The sequence below is a fragment of the Lemur catta genome, chromosome 22 (assembly GCF_020740605.2).
Source record: "Lemur catta isolate mLemCat1 chromosome 22, mLemCat1.pri, whole genome shotgun sequence".
Taxonomy (NCBI): Eukaryota; Metazoa; Chordata; class Mammalia; order Primates; family Lemuridae; genus Lemur; species Lemur catta.
Window position 1 is genome coordinate 1,624,486 of NC_059149.1, and position 25,100 is coordinate 1,649,585.

Consider the following 25,100-nt stretch of genomic DNA (forward strand, 5'->3'; position numbering starts at 1 on the left):
ATAGTGTTAGAGTTAGTGTTAGGGTTAGCATCAGCCCTAGGATAGTGTTAGAGTTAGGGTTAGGGTTAGCATCAGCCCTAGGATAGTGTTAGGGTTAGGGTTAGGGTTAGCATCAGCCCTAGGATATTATTAGGGTTAGGGTTAGCATCAGCCCTAGGATAGTGTTAGGGTTAAGGTTAGGGTTAACACCAGGCATAGGATAGTGTTAGTGTTAGGGTTAGCATCAGCCTTAGGATAGCGTTAGGGTTAGGGTTAGGGTTAGCATCAGCCGTAGAATAGTGTTAGGGTTAGGGTTAGCCTCAGCCCTAGGATAGTGTTAGAGTTAGGGTTAGGGTTAGCATCAGCCCTAGGATAGTGTTAGTGTTATGGTTAGCATCAGCCCTAGGATAGTGTTAGGGTTAGCGTTAGGGTTAGCATGAGCCCTAGGATAGTATTATGGTTAGGGTTAGGGTTAGGGTTAGCGTTAGCATCAGCTCTAGGATAGTGTTAGGGTTAGGGCTAGGGTTAGCATCAACCCCAGGATAGTGTTATTGTTAGGGTTAGGGTTAGCATCAGCCCTAGGATAGTGTTAGGGTTAAGGTTAGGGTTAACACCAGGCCCAGGATAGTGTTAGTGTTAGGGTTAGCATCAGCCTTAGGATAGCGTTAGGATTAGGGTTAGGGTTAGCATCAGCCGTAGGATAGTGTTAGGGTTAGGGTTATCCTCAGCCCTAGGATAGTGTTAGAGTTAGGGTTAGTGTTAGCATCAGCCCTAGGATAGTGTTAGGGTTAGGGTTAGGGTTACCATCAGCCCTAGGATAGTGTTAGTGTTAGGGTTAGCATCAGCCCTAGGATAGTGTTAGGGTTAGGGTTAGGGTTAGCATCAGCCCTAGGATAGTATTAGGGTTAGGGTTAGGGTTAGGGTTAGCGTTAGCATCAGCTCTAGGATAGTGTTAGGGTTAGGGTTAGGGTTAGGGTTAGCATCAACCCTAGGATAGTGTTAGGGTTAGGGTTAGGGATATCATCAGGCCTAGGATATTGTTAGGGTTAGGGTTATCATCAGACCTAGGATAGTGTTAGAGTTAGTGTTAGGGTTAGCATCAGCCCTACGATAGTGTTAGAGTTAGGGTTATGGTTAGCATCAGCCCTAGGATAGTGTTAGGGTTAGGGTTAGGGTTAGCATCAGCCCTAGGATATTATTAGGGTTAGGGTTAGCATCAGCCCTAGGATAGTGTTAGGGTTAAGGTTAGGGTTAACACCAGGCATAGGATAGTGTTAGTGTTAGGGTTAGCATCAGCCTTAGGATAGCGTTAGGGTTAGGGTTAGGGTTAGCATCAGCCGTAGAATAGTGTTAGGGTTAGGGTTAGCCTCAGCCCTAGGATAGTGTTAGAGTTAGGGTTAGGGTTAGCATCAGCCCTAGGATAGTGTTAGTGTTATGGTTAGCATCAGCCCTAGGATAGTGTTAGGGTTAGCGTTAGGGTTAGCATGAGCCCTAGGATAGTATTATGGTTAGGGTTAGGGTTAGGGTTAGCGTTAGCATCAGCTCTAGGATAGTGTTAGGGTTAGGGCTAGGGTTAGCATCAACCCCAGGATAGTGTTATTGTTAGGGTTAGGGTTAGCATCAGCCCTAGGATAGTGTTAGGGTTAGGGTTAGCATCAGCCGTAGGATAGTGTTAGGGTTAGGGTTAGGGTTAGCATCAGCCCTAGGATAGTGTTAGGGTTAGGGTTAGCATCAGCCCTATGATAGTGTTAGGGTTAGGGTTAGGGTTAGCATCAGCCCTAGAATAGTATTAGCGTTAGGGTTAGCATCAGCCATAGGATAGTGTTAGGGTTAGGGTTAGGGTTAGCATCAGCCCTAGGATAGTGTTAGGGTTATGGATAGCATCAGCCCTAGGATAGTGTTAGGGTTAGGGTTAGGGTTAGCATCAGCCCTAGGATAGTGTTAGGGTTAGGGTTAGCATCAACCCTAGGATAGTGTTAGGGTTAGGGTTAGGGTTAGCATCAGCCCTAGGATAGTGTTAGGGTTAGGGTTAGCCTCAGTTCTAGGAGAGTGTTAGGGATAGGGATAGGGTTAGCATCAGGCCTAGGATAGTGTTAGGGTTAGGGTTAGGGTTATCATCAGGCCTAGGTTAGTGTTAGGGTTAGGGTTAGCCTCAGGCCTAGGATAGTGTTAGGGTTAGGGTTAACATCAGCCCTAGGATAGTGTTAGGGTTAGGGTTAGGGTTAGCATCAGCTCTAGGATAGTGTTAGGTTTAGGGTTAGCATCAGACCTAGGATAGTGTTAGGGTTAGGGTTAGGGTAAGCATCAGCCCTAGGATAGTGTAAGTGTTAGGGTTAGGGTTAGCATGAGGCCTAGGATAGTGTTAGGGTTAGGGTTAGCATCAGCCCTAGGTTAGTGTTAGGGTTCGGGTTAGGGTTAGCATCAGCCCTAGGATATTATTAGGGTTAGGGTTAGCATCAGCCCTAGGATAGTGTTAGGGTTAGGGTTAGGGTTAGCACCAGGCCTAGGATAGTGTTAGTGTTAGGGTTAGCATCAGCCTTAGGATAGTGTTAGGGTTAGGGTTAGGGTTAGCATCAGCCGTAGGATAGTGTTAGGGTTAGGGTTAGCCTCAGCCCTAAGATAGTGTTAGAGTTAGGTTTAGGGTTAGCATCCGCCCTAGGATAGTGTTATGGTTAGGGTTAGGGTTAGCATCAGCCCTAGGATAGTGTTAGGGTTAGGGTTAACATAAACCCTAGGATAGTGTTAGGGTTAGGGTTAGGGTTATCATCAGGCCTAGGATTTTGTTAGGGTTAGGGTTAGGGTTAGCATCAGTTCAAGGATAGTGTTAGGGTTAGCGTTAGGGTTAGCATCAGCCCTAGGATAGTGTTAGGGTTAGGGTTAGCATCAGCCCTAGGATAGTGTTAGGATTAGGGTTAGGGTTAGCATCAGCCCTAGGATAGTGTTAGGGTTAGGGTTAGCATCAGGCCTAGGATAGTGTTTGGGTTAGAGTTAGGGTTAGCATTAGCCCTAGGATAGTGTTAGGGTTAGGGTTAGCCTCAGCCCTAGGAGAGTGTTAGGGTTAGGGATCGGGTTAGCATCAGGACTAGGATAGTGTTAGGGTTAGGGTTAGGGTTAGCATCAGCCCTAGGATAGTGTTAGGGTTAGGGTTAGCCTCAGGCCTAGGATAGTGTTAGGGTTAGGGTTAGCATCAGCCCTAGGATAGTGTTAGTGTTATGGTTAGGTTTAGCATCAGTCCTAGGATAGAGTTAGGGTAAGTGTTAGGGTTCGCATCAGGCCTAGGATAGTGTTAGGGTTACGGTTAGAATCAGCCCTAGGATAGTGTTAGGGTTAGGGTTAGGGTTAGCATCAGCCCTAGGATAGTGTTAGGTTTAGGGTTAGGGATATCATCAGGCCTAGGATATTGTTAGGGTTAGGGTTATCATCAGCCCTAGGATAGTGTTAGAGTTAGGGTTAGGGTTAGCATCAGCCCTAGGATAGTGTTAGGGTTAGGGTTAGGGTTGGCATCAGCCCTAGGATAGTGTTAGGGTTAGGGTTAGGGTTAGCATCAGCCCTAGGATATTATTAGGGTTAGGGTTAGCATCAGCCCTAGGATAGTGTTAGGGTTAAGGTTAGGGTTAACACCAGGCCCAGGATAGTGTTAGTGTTAGGGTTAGCATCAGCCTTAGGATAGCGTTAGGTTTAGGGTTAGGGTTAGCATCAGCCGTAGGATAGTGTTAGGGTTAGGGTTAGCCTCAGCCCTAGGATAGTGTTAGAGTTAGGGTTAGTGTTAGCATCAGCCCTATGATAGTGTTAGGGTTAGGGTTAGGGTTACCATCAGCCCTAGGATAGTGTTAGTGTTAGGGTTAGCATCAGCCCTAGGATAGTGTTAGGGTTAGGGTTAGGGTTAGCATCAGCCCTAGGATAGTATTAGGGTTAGGGTTAGGGTTAGGGTTAGCGTTAGCATCAGCTCTAGGATAGTGTTAGGGTTAGGGTTAGGGTTAGGGTTAGGGTTAGCATCAACCCTAGGATAGTGTTAGGGTTAGGGTTAGGGTTAGCATCACCCCTAGGATAGTGTTAGGGTTAGGGTTAGCATCAGCCCTAGGATAGTGTTAGGGATAGGGTTAGGGTTAGCATCAGCCCTAGGATAGTGTTAGGGTTAGGGTTAGCATCAGCCCTAGGATAGTGTTAGGGTTAGGGTTAGGGTTAGCATCAGCCCTAGGATAGTGTTAGGGTTAGGGTTAGCATCAGGCCTAGGATAGGGTTAGGGTTAGGGTTAGGGTTAGCATCAGCCCTAGGATAGTGTTAGGGTTAGGGTTAGCATGAGCCCTAGGATAGTGTTAGGGTTAGGGTTAGGGTTAGCATCAGCCCTAGGATAATGTTAGGGTTAGGGTTAGCATCAACCCTAGGATAGTGTTAGGGTTAGGGTTAGGGTTAGCATCAGCCCTAGGATAGTGTTCGGGTTAGGGTTAGCCTCAGCCCTAGGAGAGTGTTAGGGTTAGGGATAGGGTTAGCATCAGGCCTAGGATAGTGTTAGGGTTAGGGTTAGGGTTATCATCAGGCCTAGGATAGTGTTAGGGTTAGGGTTAGCATCAGGCCTAGGATAATGTTATGGTTAGGGTTAGCATCAGCCCTAGGAGAGTGTTAGGGTTAGGGTTAGGGTTAGCATCAGCCCTAGGATAGTGTTAGGGTTAGGGTTAGGGTTAGCATCAGCTCTAGGATAGTGTTAGGTTTAGGGTTATCATCAGACCTAGGATAGTGTTAGGGTTAGGGTTAGGGTAAGCATCAGCCCTAGGATAGTGTAAGTGTTAGGGATAGGGTTAGCATCAGGCCTAGGATAGTGTTAGGGTTAGGGTTAGAATCAGCCCTAGGATAGTGTTAGGGTTAGGGTTAGGGTTAGCATCAGCCCTAGGATAGTATTAGGGTTAGGGTTAGCATCAGCCCTAGGATAGTGTTAGGGTTAGGGTTAGGGTTAGCACCAGGCCTAGGATACTGTTAGGGTTAAGGTTAAGGTTAACACCAGGCCTAGGATAGTGTTAGTGTTAGGGTTAGCATCAGCGTTCGGATAGCGTTAGGGTTAGGGTTAGGGTTAGCATCAGCCCAAGGATAGTGTTAGGGTTAGGGTTAGCCTCAGCCCTAGGATAGTGTTAGAGTTAGGGTTAGGGTTAGCATCAGCCCTAGGATAGTGTTCGGGTTAGGGTTAGGGTTAGCATCAGCCCTAGGATAGTGTTAGTGTTAGGGTTAGCATCAGCCCTAGGATACTGTTAGGGTTAGGGTTAGGGTTATCATCAGCCCTAGGATAGTATTAGGGTTAGGGTTAGGGTTAGGGTTAGCGTTAGCATCAGCTCTAGGATAGTGTTAGGGTTAGGGTTAGGGTTAGCATCAACCCTAGGATAGTGTTAGGGTTAGGGTTAGGGTTAGCATCAGCCCTAGGATAGTGTTAGGGTTAGGGTTAGCATCAGCCCTAGGATAGTGTTAGGGTTAGGGTTAGGGTTAGCATCAGCCCTAGGATAGTGTTAGGGTTAGGGTTAGCATCAGCCCTAGGATACTGTTAGGGTTAGGGTTAGGGTTAGCATCAGCCCTAGGATAGTGTTAGGGTTAGGGTTAGCATCAGCCCTAGGATAGTGTTAGGGTTAGGGTTAGGGTTAGCATCAGCCCTAGGATAGTTTTAGGGTTAGGGTTAGCATCAGCCCTAGGATAGTGTTAGGGTTAGGGTTAGGGTTAGCATCAGCCCTAGGATAGTGTTAGGGTTAGGGTTATCATCAACCCTAGGATAGTGTTAGGGTTAGGGTTAGGGTTAGCATCAGCCCTAGGATAGTGTTAGGGTTAGGGTTAGCCTCAGCCCTAGGAGAGTGTTAGGGTTAGGGATAGGGTTAGCATCAGGCCTAGGATAGTGTTAGGGTTAGGGTTAGCATCAACCCTAGGATAGTGTTAGGGTTAGGGTTAGGGTTAGCATCAGCCCTAGGATAGTGTTAGGGTTAGGGTTAGCCTCAGCCCTAGGAGAGTGTTAGGGATAGGGATAGGGTTAGCATCAGGCCTAGGATAGTGTTAGGGTTAGGGTTAGGGTTATCATCAGGCCTAGGTTAGTGTTAGGGTTAGGGTTAGCATCAGGCCTAGGATAGTGTTAGGTTTAGGGTTAACATCAGCCCTAGGATAGTGTTAGGGTTAGGGTTAGGGTTAGCATCAGCTCTAGGATAGTGTTAGGTTTAGGGTTAGCATCAGACCTAGGATAGTGTTAGGGTTAGGGTTAGGGTAAGCATCAGCCGTAGGATAGTGTAAGTGTTAGGGTTAGGGTTAGCATGAGGCCTAGGATAGTGTTAGGGTTAGGGTTAGGGTTAGCATCAGTCCTAGGATATTATTAGGGTTAGGGTTAGCATCAGCCCTAGGAGAGTGTTAGGGATAGGGATAGGGTTAGCATCAGGCCTAGGATAGTGTTAGGGTTAGGGTTAGGGATATCATCAGGCCTAGGATATTGTTAGGGTTAGGGTTATCATCAGCCCTAGGATAGTGTTAGAGTTAGGGTTAGGGTTAGCATCAGCCCTAGGATAGTGTTAGGGTTAGGGTTAGGGTTGGCATCAGCCCTAGGATAGTGTTAGGGTTAGGGTTAGGGTTAGCATCAGTCCTAGGATATTATTAGGGTTAGGGTTAGCATCAGCCCTAGGATAGTGTTAGGGTTAAGGTTAGGGTTAACACCAGGCCCAGGATAGTGTTAGTGTTAGGGTTAGCATCAGCCTTAGGATAGCGTTAGGATTAGGGTTAGGGTTAGCATCAGCCGTAGGATAGTGTTAGGGTTAGGGTTAGCCTCAGCCCTAGGATAGTGTTAGAGTTAGGGTTAGTGTTAGCATCAGCCCTAGGATAGTGTTAGGGTTAGGGTTAGGGTTACCATCAGCCCTAGGATAGTGTTAGTGTTAGGGTTAGCATCAGCCCTAGGATAGTGTTAGGGTTAGGGTTAGGGTTAGCATCAGCCCTAGGATAGTATTAGGGTTAGGGTTAGGGTTAGGGTTAGCGTTAGCATCAGCTCTAGGATAGTGTTAGGGTTAGGGTTAGGGTTAGGGTTAGCATCAACCCTAGGATAGTGTTAGGGTTAGGGTTAGGGATATCATCAGGCCTAGGATATTGTTAGGGTTAGGGTTATCATCAGACCTAGGATAGTGTTAGAGTTAGTGTTAGGGTTAGCATCAGCCCTAGGATAGTGTTAGAGTTAGGGTTAGGGTTAGCATCAGCCCTAGGATAGTGTTAGGGTTAGGATTAGGGTTAGCATTAGCCCTAGGATATTATTAGGGTTAGGGTTAGCATCAGCCCTAGGATAGTGTTAGGGTTAAGGTTAGGGTTAACACCAGGCATAGGATAGTGTTAGTGTTAGGGTTAGCATCAGCCTTAGGATAGCGTTAGGGTTAGGGTTAGGGTTAGCATCAGCCGTAGAATAGTGTTAGGGTTAGGGTTAGCCTCAGCCCTAGGATAGTGTTAGAGTTAGGGTTAGGGTTAGCATCAGCCCTAGGATAGTGTTAGTGTTATGGTTAGCATCAGCCCTAGGATAGTGTTAGGGTTAGCGTTAGGGTTAGCATGAGCCCTAGGATAGTATTAGGGTTAGGGTTAGGGTTAGGGTTAGCGTTAGCATCAGCTCTAGGATAGTGTTAGGGTTAGGGCTAGGGTTAGCATCAACCCCAGGATAGTGTTATTGTTAGGGTTAGGGTTAGCATCATCCCTAGGATAGTGTTAGGGTTAGGGTTAGCATCAGCCCTAGGATAGTGTTAGGGTTAGGGTTAGGGTTAGCATCAGCCCTAGGATAGTGTTAGGGTTAGGGTTAGCATCAGCCCTATGATAGTGTTAGGGTTAGGGTTAGGGTTAGCATCAGCCCTAGGATAGTATTAGCGTTAGGGTTAGCATCAGCCATAGGATAGTGTTAGGGTTAGGGTTAGGGTTAGCATCAGCCCTAGGATAGTGTTAGGGTTATGGATAGCATCAGCCCTAGGATAGTGTTAGGGTTAGGGTTAGGGTTAGCATCAGCCCTAGGATAGTGTTAGGGTTAGGGTTAGCATCAACCCTAGGATAGTGTTAGGGTTAGGGTTAGGGTTAGCATCAGCCCTAGGATAGTGTTAGGGTTAGGGTTAGCCTCAGTTCTAGGAGAGTGTTAGGGATAGGGATAGGGTTAGCATCAGGCCTAGGATAGTGTTAGGGTTAGGGTTAGGGTTATCATCAGGCCTAGGTTAGTGTTAGGGTTAGGGTTAGCATCAGGCCTAGGATAGTGTTAGGGTTAGGGTTAACATCAGCCCTAGGATAGTGTTAGGGTTAGGGTTAGGGTTAGCATCAGCTCTAGGATAGTGTTAGGTTTAGGGTTAGCATCAGACCTAGGATAGTGTTAGGGTTAGGGTTAGGGTAAGCATCAGCCCTCGGATAGTGTAAGTGTTAGGGTTAGGGTTAGCATGAGGCCTAGGATAGTGTTAGGGTTAGGGTTAGCATCAGCCCTAGGATAGTGTTAGGGTTCGGGTTAGGGTTAGCATCAGCCCTAGGATATTATTAGGGTTAGGGTTAGCATCAGCCCTAGGATAGTGTTAGGGTTAGGGTTAGGGTTAGCACCAGGCCTAGGATAGTGTTAGTGTTAGGGTTAGCATCAGCCTTAGGATAGTGTTAGGGTTAGGGTTAGGGTTAGCATCAGCCGTAGGATAGTGTTAGGGTTAGGGTTAGCCTCAGCCCTAAGATAGTGTTAGAGTTAGGTTTAGGGTTAGCATCCGCCCTAGGATAGTGTTATGGTTATGGTTAGGGTTAGCATCAGCCCTAGGATAGTGTTAGGGTTAGGGTTAAAATAAACCCTAGGATAGTGTTAGGGTTAGGGTTAGGGTTATCATCAGGCCTAGGATAGTGTTAGGGTTAGGGTTAGGGTTAGCATCAGTTCAAGGATAGTGTTAGGGTTAGCGTTAGGGTTAGCATCAGCCCTAGGATAGTGTTAGGGTTAGGGTTAGCATCAGCCCTAGGATAGTGTTAGGATTAGGGTTAGGGTTAGCATCAGCCCTAGGATAGTGTTAGGGTTAGGGTTAGCATCAGGCCTAGGATAGTGTTTGGGTTAGAGTTAGGGTTAGCATTAGCCCTAGGATAGTGTTAGGGTTAGGGTTAGCCTCAGCCCTAGGAGAGTGTTAGGGATAGGGATCGGGTTAGCATCAGGACTAGGATAGTGTTAGGGTTAGGGTTAGGGTTAGCATCAGCCCTAGGATAGTGTTAGGGTTAGGGTTAGCCTCAGGCCTAGGATAGTGTTAGGGTTAGGGTTAGCATCAGCCCTAGGATAGTGTTAGGGTTATGGTTAGGTTTAGCATCAGTCCTAGGATAGAGTTAGGGTAAGTGTTAGGGTTCGCATCAGGCCTAGGATAGTGTTAGGGTTACGGTTAGAATCAGCCCTAGGATAGTGTTAGGGTTAGGGTTAGGGTTAGCATCAGCCCTAGGATAGTGTTAGGTTTAGGGTTAGGGATATCATCAGGCCTAGGATATTGTTAGGGTTAGGGTTATCATCAGCCCTAGGATAGTGTTAGAGTTAGGGTTAGGGTTAGCATCAGCCCTAGGATAGTGTTAGGGTTAGGGTTAGGGTTGGCATCAGCCCTAGGATAGTGTTAGGGTTAGGGTTAGGGTTAGCATCAGCCCTAGGATAGTATTAGGGTTAGGGTTAGCATCAGCCCTAGGATAGTGTTAGGGTTAAGGTTAGGGTTAACACCAGGCCCAGGATAGTGTTAGTGTTAGGGTTAGCATCAGCCTTAGGATAGCGTTAGGATTAGGGTTAGGGTTAGCATCAGCCGTAGGATAGTGTTAGGGTTAGGGTTAGCCTCAGCCCTAGGATAGTGTTAGAGTTAGGGTTAGTGTTAGCATCAGCCCTATGATAGTGTTAGGGTTAGGGTTAGGGTTACCATCAGCCCTAGGATAGTGTTAGTGTTAGGGTTAGCATCAGCCCTAGGATAGTGTTAGGGTTAGGGTTAGGGTTAGCATAAGCCCTAGGATAGTATTAGGGTTAGGGTTAGGGTTAGGGTTAGCGTTAGCATCAGCTCTAGGATAGTGTTAGGGTTAGGGTTAGGGTTAGGGTTAGGGTTAGGGTTAGCATCAACCCTAGGATAGTGTTAGGGTTAGGGTTAGGGTTAGCATCACCCCTAGGATAGTGTTAGGGTTAGGGTTAGCATCAGCCCTAGGATAGTGTTAGGGTTAGGGTTAGGGTTAGCATCAGCCCTAGGATAGTGTTAGGGTTAGGGTTAGCATCAGCCCTAGGATAGTGTTAGGGTTAGGGTTAGGGTTAGCATCAGCCCTAGGATAGTGTTAGGGTTAGGGTTAGCATCAGGCCTAGGATAGGGTTAGGGTTAGGGTTAGGGTTAGCATCAGCCCTAGGATAGTGTTCGGGTTAGGGTTAGCCTCAGCCATAGGAGAGTGTTAGGGTTAGGGATAGGGTTAGCATCAGGCCTAGGATAGTGTTAGGGTTAGGGTTAGGGTTATCATCAGGCCTAGGATAGTGTTAGGGTTAGGGTTAGCATCAGGACTAGGATAATGTTATGGTTAGGGTTAGCATCAGCCCTAGGAGAGTGTTAGGGTTAGGGTTAGGGTTAGCATCAGCCCTAGGATAGTGTTAGGGTTAGGGTTAGGGTTAGCATCAGCTCTAGGATAGTGTTAGGTTTAGGGTTAGCATCAGACCTAGGATAGTGTTAGGGTTAGGGTTAGGGTAAGCATCAGCCCTAGGATAGTGTAAGTGTTAGGGATAGGGTTAGCATCAGGCCTAGGATAGTGTTAGGGTTAGGGTTAGAATCAGCCCTAGGATAGTGTTAGGTTTAGGGTTAGGGTTAGCATCAGCCCTAGGATAGTATTAGGGTTAGGGTTAGCATCAGCCCTAGGATAGTGTTAGGGTTAGGGTTAGGGTTAGCACCAGGCCTAGGATACTGTTAGGGTTAAGGTTAAGGTTAACACCAGGCCTAGGATAGTGTTAGTGTTAGGGTTAGCATCAGCGTTCGGATAGCGTTAGGGTTAGGGTTAGGGTTAGCATCAGCCCAAGGATAGTGTTAGGGTTAGGGTTAGCCTCAGCCCTAGGATAGTGTTAGAGTTAGGGTTAGGGTTAGCATCAGCCCTAGGATAGTGTTCGGGTTAGGGTTAGGGTTAGCATCAGCCCTAGGATAGTGTTAGTGTTAGGGTTAGCATCAGCCCTAGGATAGTGTTAGGGTTAGGGTTAGGGTTATCATCAGCCCTAGGATAGTATTAGGGTTAGGGTTAGGGTTAGGGTTAGCGTTAGCATCAGCTCTAGGATAGTGTTAGGGTTAGGGTTAGGGTTAGCATCAACCCTAGGATAGTGTTAGGGTTAGGGTTAGGGTTAGCATCAGCCCTAGGATAGTGTTAGGGTTAGGGTTAGCATCAGCCCTAGGATAGTGTTAGGGTTAGGGTTAGGGTTAGCATCAGCCCTAGGATAGTGTTAGGGTTAGGGTTAGCATCAGCCCTAGGATACTGTTAGGGTTAGGGTTAGGGTTAGCATCAGCCCTAGGATAGTGTTAGGGTTAGGGTTAGCATCAGCCCTAGGATAGTGTTAGGGTTAGGGTTAGGGTTAGCATCAGCCCTAGGATAGTTTTAGGGTTAGGGTTAGCATCAGCCCTAGGAGAGTGTTAGGGTTAGGGTTAGGGTTAGCATCAGCCCTAGGATAGTGTTAGGGTTAGGGTTATCATCAACCCTAGGATAGTGTTAGGGTTAGGGTTAGGGTTAGCATCAGCCCTAGGATAGTGTTAGGGTTAGGGTTAGCCTCAGCCCTAGGAGAGTGTTAGGGTTAGGGATAGGGTTAGCATCAGGCCTAGGATAGTGTTAGGGTTAGGGTTAGAGTTATCATCAGGCCTAGGATAGTGTTAGGGTTAGGGTTAGCATCAGGCCTAGGATAGTGTTATGGTTAGGGTTAGCATCAGCCCTAGGAGAGTGTTAGGGTTAGGGTTAGGGTTAGCATGAGCTCTGGGATAGTATTAGGTTTAGGGTTAGCATCAGACCTAGGATAGTGTTAGGGTTAGGGTTAGGGTAAGCATCAGCCCTAGGATAGTGTAAATGTTAGGTTTGGGTTAGCATCAGGCCTAGGATAGTGTTAGGGTTAGGGTTAGCATCAGCCCTAGGATAGTGTTAGGGTTAGGGTTAGGGTTAGCATCAGCCCTAGGATAGTGTTAGGGTTAGGGTTAGCATCAGCCCTAGGATAGTGTTAGGGTTAGGGTTAGGGTTAGCACCAGGCCTAGGATAGTGTTAGTGCTAGGGTTAGCATCAGCCTTAGGATAGTGTTAGGGTTAGGGTTAGGGTTAGCATCAGCCGTAGGATAGTGTTAGGGTTAGGGTTAGCCTCAGCCCTAAGATAGTGTTAGAGTTAGGGATAGGGTTCGCATCAGCACTAGGATAGTGTTAGGGTTAGGGTTAGGGTTAGCATCAGCCCTAGGATAGTGTTACTGTTAGGGTTAGCATCAGCCCTAGGATAGTGTTAGGGTTAGGGTTAGAGTTAGCATCCGCCCTAGGATAGTGTTAGGGTTAGGGTTAGGGTTAGCATCTGCCCTAGAATAGTGTTAGTGTTAGGGTTAACATAAACCCTAGGATAGTGTTAGGGTTAGGGTTAGGGTTATCATCAGGCCTAGGATAGTGTTAGGGTTAGGGTTAGGGTTAGCATCAGTTCAAGGATAGTGTTAGGGTTAGCGTTAGGGTTAGCATCAGCCCTAGGATAGTGTTAGGGTTAGGGTTAGCATCAGCCCTAGGATAGTGTTAGGATTAGGGTTAGGGTTAGCATCAGCCCTAGGATAGTGTTAGGGTTAGGGTGAGCATCAGGCCTAGAATAGTGTTTAGGTTAGGGTTAGGGTTAGCATTAGCCCTAGGATAGTGTTAGGGTTAGGGTTAGCCACAGCCCTAGGAGAGTGTTAGGGTTAGCGATCGGGTTAGCATCAGGCATAGGATAGTGTTAGGGTTAGGGTTAGGGTTAGCATCAGGCCTAGGATAGTGTTAGGGTTAGGGTTAGCATCAGGCCAAGGATAGTGTTAGGGTTAGGGTTAGCATCAGCCCTAGGATAGTGTTAGGGTTAGGGTTAGGGTTAGCATCAGCCCTAGGATAGTATTAGGGTTAGGGTTAGCATCAGCCCTAGGATAGTGTTAGGGTTAGGGTTAGGGTTAGCACCAGGCCTAGGATACTGTTAGGGTTAAGGTTAAGGTTAACACCAGGCCTAGGATAGTGTTAGTGTTAGGGTTAGCATCAGCGTTCGGATAGCGTTAGGGTTAGGGTTAGGGTTAGCATCAGCCCAAGGATAGTGTTAGGGTTAGGGTTAGCCTCAGCCCTAGGATAGTGTTAGAGTTAGGGTTAGGGTTAGCATCAGCCCTAGGATAGTGTTCGGGTTAGGGTTAGGGTTAGCATCAGCCCTAGGATAGTGTTAGTGTTAGGGTTAGCATCAGCCCTAGGATAGTGTTAGGGTTAGGGTTAGGGTTATCATCAGCCCTAGGATAGTATTAGGGTTAGGGTTAGGGTTAGGGTTAGCGTTAGCATCAGCTCTAGGATAGTGTTAGGGTTAGGGTTAGGGTTAGCATCAACCCTAGGATAGTGTTAGGGTTAGGGTTAGGGTTAGCATCAGCCCTAGGATAGTGTTAGGGTTAGGGTTAGCATCAGCCCTAGGATAGTGTTAGGGTTAGGGTTAGGGTTAGCATCAGCCCTAGGATAGTGTTAGGGTTAGGGTTAGCATCAGCCCTAGGATAGTGTTAGGGTTAGGGTTAGGGTTAGCATCAGCCCTGGGATAGTGTTAGGGTTAGGGTTAGCATCAGCCCTAGGATAGTGTTAGGGTTAGGGTTAGGGTTAGCATCAGCCCTAGGATAGTTTTAGGGTTAGGGTTAGCATCAGCCCTAGGAGAGTGTTACGGTTATGGTTAGGGTTAGCATCAGCCCTAGGATAGTGTTAGGGTTAGGGTTATCATCAACCCTAGGATAGTGTTAGGGTTAGGGTTAGGGTTAGCATCAGCCCTAGGATAGTGTTAGGGTTAGGGTTAGCCTCAGCCCTAGGAGAGTGTTAGGGTTAGGGATAGGGTTAGCATCAGGCCTAGGATAGTGTTAGGGTTAGGGTTAGAGTTATCATCAGGCCTAGGATAGTGTTAGGGTTAGGGTTAGCATCAGGCCTAGGATAGTGTTATGGTTAGGGTTAGCATCAGCCCTAGGAGAGTGTTAGGGTTAGGGTTAGGGTTAGCATGAGCTCTAGGATAGTATTAGGTTTAGGGTTAGCATCAGACCTAGGATAGTGTTAGGGTTAGGGTTAGGGTAAGCATCAGCCCTAGGATAGTGTAAATGTTAGGTTTGGGTTAGCATCAGGCCTAGGATAGTGTTAGGGTTAGGGTTAGCATCAGCCCTAGGATACTGTTAGGGTTAGGGTTAGGGTTAGCATCAGCCCTAGGATAGTGTTAGGGTTAGGGTTAGCATCAGCCCTAGGATAGTGTTAGGGTTAGGGTTAGGGTTAGCCTCAGCCCTAAGATAGTGTTAGAGTTAGGGATAGGGTTCGCATCAGCACTAGGATAGTGTTAGGGTTAGGGTTAGGGTTAGCATCAGCCCTAGGATAGTGTTACTGTTAGGGTTAGCATCAGCCCTAGGATAGTGTTAGGGTTAGGGTTAGAGTTAGCATCCGCCCTAGGATAGTGTTAGGGTTAGGGTTAGGGTTAGCATCTGCCCTAGAATAGTGTTAGTGTTAGGGTTAACATAAACCCTAGGATAGTGTTAGGGTTAGGGTTAGGGTTATCATCAGGCCTAGGATAGTGTTAGGGTTAGGGTTAGGGTTAGCATCAGTTCAAGGATAGTGTTAGGGTTAGCGTTAGGGTTAGCATCAGCCCTAGGATAGTGTTAGGGTTAGGGTTAGCATCAGCCCTAGGATAGTGTTAGGATTACTGTTAGGGTTAGCATCAGCCCTAGGATAGTGTTAGGGTTAGGGTGAGCATCAGGCCTAGGATAGTGTTTGGGTTAGGGTTAGGGTTAGCATTAGCCCTAGGATAGTGTTAGGGTTAGGGTTAGCCACAGCCCTAGGAGAGTGTTAGGGTTAGCGATCGGGTTAGCATCAGGCGTAGGATAGTGTTAGGGTTAGGGTTAGGGTTAGCATCAGGCCTAGGATAGTGTTAGGGTTAGGGTTAGCATCAGGCCAAGGATAGTGTTAGGGTTAGGGTTAGCATCAGCCCTAGGATAGTGTTAGGGTTAGGGTTAGGGTTAGCATAGGCCTAGGATAGTGTTAGGGTTATGGTTAGGTTTAGCATCAGCCCTAGGATAGTGTTAGGGTAAGTGTTAGGGTTAGCATCAGGCCTAGGATAGTGTTAGGGTTACGGTTAGAATCAGCCCTAGGATAGTGTTAGGGTTAGGGTTAGGGTTAGCATCAGCCCTGGGATAGTGTTAGGTTTAGGGTTAGGGATATCATCAGGCCTAGGATATTGTTAGGGTTAGGGTTATCATCAGCCCTAGGATAGTGTTAGAGTTAGGGTTAGGGTTAGCATCAGCCCTAGGATAGTGTTAGGGTTAGGATTAGGGTTAGCATCAGCCCTAGGATATTATTAGGGTTAGCGTTAGCATCAGCCCTAGGATACTGTTAGGGTTAAGGTTAGGGTTAACACCAGGCCTAGGATAGTGTTAGTGTTAGGGTTAGCATCAGCCTTAGGATAGCGTTAGGGTTAGGGTTAGGGTTAGCATCACCCGTAGGATAGTGTTAGGGTTAGGGTTAGCCTCAGCCCTAGGATAGAGTTAGAGTTAGGGTTAGGGTTAGCATCAGCCCTAGGATAGTGTTAGGGTTACTGTTAGGGTTAGCATCAGCCCTAGGATAGTGTTAGGGTTAGGGTTAGGGTTAGCATCAGCCCTAGGATAGTATTAGGGTTAGGGTTAGGGTTAGGGTTAGCGTGAGCATCAGCTCTAGGATAGTGTTAGGGTTAGGGTTAGGGTTAGCATCAACCCTAGGATAGTGTTAGGGTTAGGGTTAGGGTAAGCATCAGCCCTAGGATAGTGTTAGGATTAGGGTTAGCATCAGCCCTAGGATAGTGTTAGGGTTAGGGTTAGGGTTAGCATCAGCCCTAGGATAGTGTTAGGGTTAGGGTTAGCATCAGCCCTAGGGTAGTGTTAGGGTTAGGGTTAGGGTTAGCATCAGCCCTACGATAGTGTTAGGGTTAGGGTTAGCATCAGCCCTAGGATAGTGTTAGGGTTAGGGTTACTGTTAGGGTTAGCATCAGCCCTAGGATAGTGTTAGGGTTAGGGTTAGCATCAGCCCTAGGATAGTGTTAGGGTTAGGGTTAGGATTAGCATCAGCCCTATGATAGTGTTAGCGTTAGGGTTAGCATCAACCCTAGGATAGTGTTAGGGTTATGGTTAGGGTTAGCATCAGACCTAGGATAGTGTTCGGGTTAGGGTTAGCCTCAGTCCTAGGAGAGTGTTAGGGTTAGGGATATGGTTAGCATCAGGCCTAGGATAGTGTTAGGGTTAGGGTTAGCATCAGGCCTAGGATAGTGTTATGGTTAGGGTTAGCATCAGCCCTAGGATAGTGTTAGGGTTAGGGTTATGGTTAGCATCAGCTCTAGGATAGTGTTAGGTTTAGGGTTAGCATCATACCTAGGATAGTGTTAGGGTTAGGGTTAGGGTAAGCAGCAGCCCTAGGATAGTGTAAGTGTTAGGGTTAGGGTTAGAATCAGGCCTAGGATAGTGTTAGGGTTAGGGTTAGAATCAGCCCTAGGATAGTGTTAGGGTTATGGTTAGGGTTAGCATCAGCCCTAGCATAGTAATATGGTTAGGGTTAGCATCAGCCCTAGGATAGTGTTAGGGTTAGGGTTAGGGTTAGCACCAGGCCTAGGATAGTGTTAGTGTTAAGGTTAGGGTTAACACCAGGCCTAGGATAGTGTTAGTGTTAAGGTTAGCGTCAGCCTTAGGATAGCGTTAGGGTTAGGGTTAGGGTTAGCATCAGCCGTAGGGTAGTGTTAGGGTTAGGGTTAGCCTCAGCCCTAGGATAGTGTTAGAGTTAGGTTTAGGGTTAGCATCAGCCCTAGGATAGTGTTAGGGTTAGGGTTAGGGTTAGCATCAGCCCTAGGATAGCGTTAGTGTTAGGGTTAGCATCAGCCCTAGGATAGTGTTAGGGTTAGGGTTAGGGTTAGCATCAGCCCTAGGATAGTATTAGGGTTAGGGTTAGGGTTAGGGTTAGCGTTAGCATCAGCTCTAGGATAGTGTTAGGGTTAGGGTTAGGGTTAGCATCAACCCTAGGATAGTGTTAGGGTTAGGGTTAGGGTTAGCATCAGCCCTAGGATAGTGTTAGGGTTAGGGTTAGCCTCAGTTCTAGGAGAGTGTTAGGGATAGGGATAGGGTTAGCATCAGGCCTAGGATAGTGTTAGGGTTAGGGTTAGGGTTATCATCAGGCCTAGGTTAGTGTTAGGGTTAGGGTTAGCATCAGGGCTAGGATAGTGTTAGGGTTAGGGTTAACATCAGCCCTAGGATAGTGTTAGGGTTAGGGTTAGGGTTAGCATCAGCTCTAGGATAGTGTTAGGTTTAGGGTTAGCATCAGACCTAGGATAGTGTTAGGGTTAGGGTTAGGGTAAGCATCAGCCCTAGGATAGTGTAAGTGTTAGGGTTAGGGTTAGCATGAGGCCTAGGATAGTGTTAGGGTTAGGGTTAGCATCAGCCCTAGGATAGTGTTAGGGTTCGGGTTAGGGTTAGCATCAGCCCTAGGATAGTATTAGGGTTAGGGTTAGCATCAGCCCTAGGATAGTGTTAGGGTTAGGGTTAGGGTTAGCACCAGGCCTAGGATAGTGTTAGTGTTAGGGTTAGCATCAGCCTTAGGATAGTGTTAGGGTTAGGGTTAGGGTTAGCATCAGCCGTAGGATAGTGTTAGGGTTAGGGTTAGCCTCAGCCCTAAGATAGTGTTAGAGTTAGGTTTAGGGTTAGCATCCGCCCTAGGATAGTGTTATGGTTAGGGTTAGGGTTAGCATCAGCCCTAGGATAGTGTTAGGGTTAGGGTTAACATAAACCCTAGGATAGTGTTAGGGTTAGGGTTAGGGTTATCATCAGGCCTAGGATAGTGTTAGGGTTAGGGTTAGGGTTAGCATCAGTTCAACGATAGTGTTAGGGTTAGCGTTAGGGTTAGCATCAGCCCTAGGATAGTGTTAGGGTTAGGGTTAGCATCAGCCCTAGGATAGTGTTAGGATTAGGGTTAGGGTTAGCATCAGCCCTAGGATAGTGTTAGGGTTAGGGTTAGCATCAGGCCTAAGATAGTGTTTGGGTTAGAGTTAGGGTTATCATTAGCCCTAGGATAGTGTTAGGGTTAGGGTTAGCCTCAGCCCTAGGAGAGTGTTAGGGTTAGGGATCGGGTTAGCATCAGGACTAGGATAGTGTTAGGGTTAGGGTTAGGGTTAGCATCAGCCCTAGGATAGTGTTAGGGTTAGGGTTAGCCTCAGGCCTAGGATAGTGTTAGGGTTAGGGTTAGCATCAGCCCTAGTATAGTGTTAGGGTTATGGTTAGGTTTAGCATCAGTCCTAGGAGAGAGTTAGGGTAAGTGTTAGGGTTAGCATCAGGCCTAGGATAGTGTTAGGGTTACGGTTAGAATCAGCCCTAGGATAGTGTTAGGGTTAGGGTTAGGGTTAGCATCAGCCCTAGGATAGTGTTAGGTTTAGGGTTAGGGATATCATCAGGCCTAGGATATTGTTAGGGTTAGGGTTATCATCAGCCCTAGGATAGTGTTAGAGTTAGGGTTAGGGTTAGCATCAGGCGTAGGATAGTGTTAGGGTTAGGGTTAGCCTCAGCCCTAGGATAGTGTTAGAGTTAGGGTTAGTGTTAGCATCAGCCCTAGGATAGTGTTAGGGTTAGGGTTAGGGTTGGCATCAGCCCTAGGATAGTGTTAGGGTTAGGGTTAGGGTTAGCATCAGCTCTAGGATATTATTAGGGTTAGGGTTAGCATCAGCCCTAGGATAGTGTTAGGGTTAAGGTTAGGGTTAACACCAGGCCCAGGATAGTGTTAGTGTTAGGGTTAGCATCAGCCTTAGGATAGCGTTAGGATTAGGGTTAGGGTTAGCATCAGGCGTAGGATAGTGTTAGGGTTAGGGTTAGCCTCAGCCCTAGGATAGTGTTAGAGTTAGGGTTAGTGTTAGCATCAGCCCTAGGATAGTGTTAGGGTTAGGGTTAGGGTTACCATCAGCCCTAGGATAGTGTTAGTGTTAGGGTTAGCATCAGCCCTAGGATAGTGTTAGGGTTAGGGTTAGGGTTAGCATCAGCCCTAGGATAGTATTAGGGTTAGGGTTAGGGTTAGGGTTAGGGTTAGCGTTAGCATCAGCTCTAGGATAGTGTTAGGGTTAGGGTTAGGGTTAGGGTTAGGGTTAGCATCAACCCTAGGATAGTGTTAGGGTTAGGGTTAGGGTTAGCATCACCCCTAGGATAGTGTTAGGGTTAGGGTTAGCATCAGCCCTAGGATAGTGTTAGGGATAGGGTTAGGGTTAGCATCAGCCCTAGGATAGTGTTAGGGTTAGGGTTAGCATCAGCCCTAGGATAGTGTTAGGGTTAGGGTTAGGGTTAGCATCAGCCCTAGGATAGTGTTAGGGTTAGGGTTAGCATCAGGCCTAGGATAGGGTTAGGGTTAGGGTTAGGGTTAGCATCAGCCCTAGGATAGTGTTAGGGTTAGGGTTAGCATGAGCCCTAGGATAGTGTTAGGGTTAGGGTTAGGGTTAGCATCAGCCCTAGGATAATGTTAGGGTTAGGGTTAGCATCAACCCTAGGATAGTGTTAGGGTTAGGGTTAGGGTTAGCATCAGCCCTAGGATAGTGTTCGGGTTAGGGTTAGCCTCAGCCCTAGGAGAGTGTTAGGGTTAGGGATAGGGTTAGCATCAGGCCTAGGATAGTGTAAGGGTTAGGGTTAGGGTTATCATCAGGCCTAGGATAGTGTTAGGGTTAGGGTTAGCATCAGGCCTAGGATAATGTTATGGTTAGGGTTAGCATCAGCCCTAGGAGAGTGTTAGGGTTAGGGTTAGGGTTAGCATCAGCCCTAGGATAGTGTTAGGGTTAGGGTTAGGGTTAGCATCAGCTCTAGGATAGTGTTAGGTTTAGGGTTAGCATCAGACCTAGGATAGTGTTAGGGTTAGGGTTAGGGTAAGCATCAGCCCTAGGATAGTGTAAGTGTTAGGGATAGGGTTAGCATCAGGCCTAGGATAGTGTTAGGGTTAGGGTTAGAATCAGCCCTAGGATAGTGTTAGGGTTAGGGTTAGGGTTAGCATCAGCCCTAGGATAGTATTAGGTTTAGGGTTAGCATCAGCCCTAGGATAGTGTTAGGGTTAGGGTTAGCGTTAGCACCAGGCCTAGGATACTGTTAGGGTTAAGGTTAAGGTTAACACCAGGCCTAGGATAGTGTTAGTGTTAGGGTTAGCATCAGCGTTCGGATAGCGTTAGGGTTAGGGTTAGGGTTAGCATCAGCCCAAGGATAGTGTTAGGGTTAGGGTTAGCCTCAGCCCTAGGATAGTGTTAGAGTTAGGGTTAGGGTTAGCATCAGCCCTAGGATAGTGTTCGGGTTAGGGTTAGGGTTAGCATCAGCCCTAGGATAGTGTTAGTGTTAGGGTTAGCATCAGCCCTAGGATAGTGTTAGGGTTAGGGTTAGGGTTATCATCAGCCCTAGGATAGTATTAGGGTTAGGGTTAGGGTTAGGGTTAGCGTTAGCATCAGCTCTAGGATAGTGTTAGGGTTAGGGTTAGGGTTAGCATCAACCCTAGGATAGTGTTAGGGTTAGGGTTAGGGTTAGCATCAGCCCTAGGATAGTGTTAGGGTTAGGGTTAGCATCAGCCCTAGGATAATGTTAGGATTAGGGTTAGGGTTAGCATCAGCCCTAGGATAGTGTTAGGGTTAGGGTTAGCATCAGCCCTAGGATAGTGTTAGGGTTAGGGTTAGGGTTAGCATCAGCCCTAGGATAGTGTTAGGGTTAGGGTTAGCATCAGCCCTAGGATAGTGTTAGGGTTAGGGTTAGGGTTAGCATCAGCCCTAGGATAGTTTTAGGGTTAGGGTTAGCATCAGCCCTAGGAGAGTGTTAGGGTTAGGGTTAGGGTTAGCATCAGCCCTAGGATAGTGTTAGGGTTAGGGTTATCATCAACCCTAGGATAGTGTTAGGGTTAGGGTTAGGGTTAGCATCAGCCCTAGGATAGTGTTAGGGTTAGGGTTAGCCTCAGCCCTAGGAGAGTGTTAGGGTTAGGGATAGGGTTAGCATCAGGCCTAGGATAGTGTTAGGGTTAGGGTTAGAGTTATCATCAGGCCTAGGATAGTGTTAGGGTTAGGGTTAGCATCAGGCCTAGGATAGTGTTAATGTTAGGGTTAGCATCAGCCCTAGGAGAGTGTTAGGGTTAGGGTTAGGGTTAGCATGAGCTCTAGGATAGTATTAGGTTTAGGGTTAGCATCAGACCTAGGATAGTGTTAGGGTTAGGGTTAGGGTAAGCATCAGCCCTAGGATAGTGTAAATGTTAGGTTTGGGTTAGCATCAGGCCTAGGATAGTGTTAGGGTTAGGGTTAGCATCAGCCCTAGGATAGTGTTAGGGTTAGGGTTAGGGTTAGCATCAGCCCTAGGATAGTGTTAGGGTTAGGGTTAGCATCAGCCCTAGGATAGTGTTAGGGTTAGGGTTAGGGTTAGCACCAGGCCTAGGATAGTGTTAGTGCTAGGGTTAGCATCAGCCTTAGGATAGTGTTAGGGTTAGGGTTAGGGTTAGCATCAGCCGTAGGATAGTGTTAGGGTTAGGGTTAGCCTCAGCCCTAAGATAGTGTTAGAGTTAGGGATAGGGTTCGCATCAGCACTAGGATAGTGTTAGGGTTAGGGTTAGGGTTAGCATCAGCCCTAGGATAGTGTTACTGTTAGGGTTAGCATCAGCCCTAGGATAGTGTTAGGGTTAGGGTTAGAGTTAGCATCCGCCCTAGGATAGTGTTAGGGTTAGGGTTAGGGTTAGCATCTGCCCTAGAATAGTGTTAGTGTTAGGGTTAACATAAACCCTAGGATAGTGTTAGGGTTAGGGTTAGGGTTATCATCAGGCCTAGGATAGTGTTAGGGTTAGGGTTAGGGTTAGCATCAGTTCAAGGATAGTGTTAGGGTTAGCGTTAGGGTTAGCATCAGCCCTAGGATAGTGTTAGGGTTAGGGTTAGCATCAGCCCTAGGATAGTGTTAGGATTAGGGTTAGGGTTAGCATCAGCCCTAGGATAGTGTTAGGGTTAGGGTGAGCATCAGGCCTAGGATAGTGTTTGGGTTAGGGTTAGGGTTAGCATTAGCCCTAGGATAGTGTTAGGGTTAGGGTTAGCCACAGCCCTAGGAGAGTGTTAGGGTTAGCGATCGGGTTAGCATCAGGCGTAGGATAGTGTTAGGGTTAGGGTTAGGGTTAGCATCAGGCCTAGGATAGTGTTAGGGTTAGGGTTAGCATCAGGCCAAGGATAGTGTTAGGGTTAGGGTTAGCATCAGCCCTAGGATAGTGTTAGGGTTAGGGTTAGGGTTAGCATAGGCCTAGGATAGTGTTAGGGTTATGGTTAGGTTTAGCATCAGCCCTAGGATAGTGTTAGGGTAAGTGTTAGGGTTAGCATCAGGCCTAGGATAGTGCTGGGTTACGGTTAGAATCAGCCCTAGGATAGTGTTAGGGTTAGGGTTAGGGTTAGCATCAGCGCTGGGATAGTGTTAGGTTTAGGGTTAGGGATATCATCAGGCCTAGGATATTGTTAGGGTTAGGGTTATCATCAGCCCTAGGATAGTGTTAGAGTTAGGGTTAGGGTTAGCATCAGCCCTAGGATAGTGTTAGGGTTAGGATTAGGGTTAGCATCAGCCCTAGGATATTATTAGGGTTAGCGTTAGCATCAGCCCTAGGATACTGTTAGGGTTAAGGTTAGGGTTAACACCAGGCCTAGGATAGTGTTAGTGTTAGGGTTAGCATCAGCCTTAGGATAGCGTTAGGGTTAGGGTTAGGGTTAGCATCACCCGTAGGATAGTGTTAGGGTTAGGGTTAGCCTCAGCCCTAGGATAGAGTTAGAGTTAGGGTTAGGGTTAGCATCAGCCCTAGGATAGTGTTAGGGTTACTGTTAGGGTTAGCATCAGCCCTAGGATAGTGTTAGTGTTAGGGTTAGCATCAGCCCTAGGATAGTGTTAGGGTTAGGGTTAGGGTTAGCATCAGCCCTAGGATAGTATTAGGGTTAGGGTTAGGGTTAGGGTTAGCGTTAGCATCAGCTCTAGGATAGTGTTAGGGTTAGGGTTAGGGTTAGCATCAACCCTAGGATAGTGTTAGGGTTAGGGTTAGGGTTAGCATCAGCCCTAGGATAGTGTTAGGGTTAGGGTTAGCATCAGCCCTAGGATAGTGTTAGGGTTAGGGTTAGGGTTAGCATCAGCCCTAGGATAGTGTTAGGGTTAGGGTTAGCATCAGCCCTAGGGTAGTGTTAGGGTTAGGGTTAGGGTTAGCATCAGCCCTACGATAGTGTTAGGGTTAGGGTTAGCATCAGCCCTAGGATAGTGTTAGGGTTAGGGTTACTGTTAGGGTTAGCATCAGCCCTAGGATAGTGTTAGGGTTAGGGTTAGCATCAGCCCTAGGATAGTGTTAGGGTTAGGGTTAGGATTAGCATCAGCCCTATGATAGTGTTAGCGTTAGGGTTAGCATCAACCCTAGGATAGTGTTAGGGTTATGGTTAGGGTTAGCATCAGCCCTAGGATAGTGTTCGGGTTAGGGTTAGCCTCAGTCCTAGGAGAGTGTTAGGGTTAGGGATATGGTTAGCATCAGGCCTAGGATAGTGTTAGGGTTAGGGTTAGCATCAGGCCTAGGATAGTGTTATGGTTAGGGTTAGCATCAGCCCTAGGATAGTGTTAGGTTTACGGTTATGGTTAGCATCAGCTCTAGGATAGTGTTAGGTTTAGGGTTAGCATCATACCTAGGATAGTGTTAGGGTTAGGGTTAGGGTAAGCAGCAGCCCTAGGATAGTGTAAGTGTTAGGGTTAGGGTTAGAATCAGGCCTAGGATAGTGTTAGGGTTAGGGTTAGAATCAGCCCTAGGATAGTGTTAGGGTTATGGTTAGGGTTAGCATCAGCCCTAGCATAGTAATATGGTTAGGGTTAGCATCAGCCCTAGGATAGTGTTAGGGTTAGGGTTAGGGTTAGCACCAGGCCTAGGATAGTGTTAGTGTTAAGGTTAGGGTTAACACCAGGCCTAGGATAGTGTTAGTGTTAGGGTTAGCGTCAGCCTTAGGATAGCGTTAGGGTTAGGGTTAGGGTTAGCATCAGCCGTAGGGTAGTGTTAGGTTTAGGGTTAGCCTCAGCCCTAGGATAGTGTTAGAGTTAGGTTTAGGGTTAGCATCACCCCTAGGATAGTGTTAGGGTTAGGGTTAGGGTTAGCATCAGCCCTAGGATAGCGTTAGTGTTAGGGTTAGCATCAGCCCTAGGATAGTGTTAGGGTTAGGGTTAGGGTTAGCATCAGCCCTAGGATAGTATTAGGGTTAGGGTTAGGGTTAGGGTTAGCGTTAGCATCAGCTCTAGGATAGTGTTAGGGTTAGGGTTAGGGTTAGCATCAACCCTAGGATAGTGTTAGGGTTAGGGTTAGGGTTAGCATCAGCCCTAGGATAGTGATAGGGTTAGGGTTAGCATCAGCCCTGGGATAGTGTTAGAGTTAGGGTTAGGGTTAGCATCAGCCCTAGGATAGTGTCAGGGTTAGGGTTAGCATCAGCCCTAGGATAGTGTTAGGGTTAGGGTTAGGGTTAGGGTTAGCATCAGCCCTAGGATAGTGTTAGGTTTAGGGTTAGCATCAGCCCTAGGATAGTGTTAGTGTTAGGGTTAGGGTTAGCATCAGCCCTAGGATAGTGTTAGGGTTAGGGTTAGCATCAACCCTAGGATAGTGTTAGGGTTAGGGTTAGGGTTAGCATCAGCCCTAGGATAGTGTTAGGGTAAGGGTTAGCCTCAGCCCTAGGAGAGTGTTAGGGTTAGGGATAGGGTTAGCTTCAGGCCTAGGATAGTGTTAGGGTTAGGGTTAGGGTTATCATCAGGCCTAGTATAGTGTTAGGGTTAGGGTTAGCATCAGGCCTAGGATAGTGTTATGGTTAGTGTTAGCATCAGCCCTAGGAGAGTGTTAGGGTTAGGTTAGGGTTAGCATCAGCCCTAGGATAGTTTTAGGGTTAGGGTTAACATCAGCCCTAGGATAGTGTTAGGGTTATGGTTAGGGTTAGCATCAGCTCTA